Source organism: Alligator sinensis, unplaced genomic scaffold (assembly GCF_000455745.1).
Source record: "Alligator sinensis unplaced genomic scaffold, ASM45574v1 scaffold1302_1, whole genome shotgun sequence".
Taxonomy (NCBI): domain Eukaryota; kingdom Metazoa; phylum Chordata; order Crocodylia; family Alligatoridae; genus Alligator; species Alligator sinensis.
The window spans coordinates 326,017-326,421 of NW_005842612.1; the positions used below are offsets into that span (position 1 = coordinate 326,017).

Sequence of the window (405 nt, forward strand, 5' to 3'; positions counted from 1 at the left end):
CGGGCAGCGGGTCCGCCGTCCCGGGGACGGGGAGGACTGGATAGGGGCCCACGAGTCTGAGAGGGGCCGTGAGCGGGACTGGGGGGCCCTGGAGCCCCAGGACAGCCAAACACGGGACCACGGGGTCCGGAGGCCAAAGGGGCCAAGTGTGTGACCTGAACATCCTGGTGGTAACACCCACACGGCTTGGGGCGTTGTGCGGGGAAGGGAAAGGAGCCGCGCAACCTGCCCATGAATGGGACCCATTGGGCCTCGGGCCAGCTTGAGGCCAGCGGGCAAGGTGTTGGGGTTGGGGTCGCTCCCAGTTCTTCCTTAATCAGCCCTTAATATTGAGAGTGAGGCCGGGCGGCCGGGCGGGCGGGCGAGCCGGGGGGTGCCGTTAACCGGGCAGGAGCCGTGGGGCTA

At 68.6% G+C, this 405-nt stretch overlaps 1 protein-coding gene across 1 annotated transcript in view; it reads right to left on the reverse strand.

Annotated features, from left to right (window-relative positions):
- Positions 1-405, reverse strand: part of LOC102371845 (HRAS-like suppressor 3) — a gene marked incomplete at its 5' end in the record, with an annotated part of 1,692 nt that overhangs the window by 1,031 nt on the left and 256 nt on the right. The window lies entirely within an intron of this gene.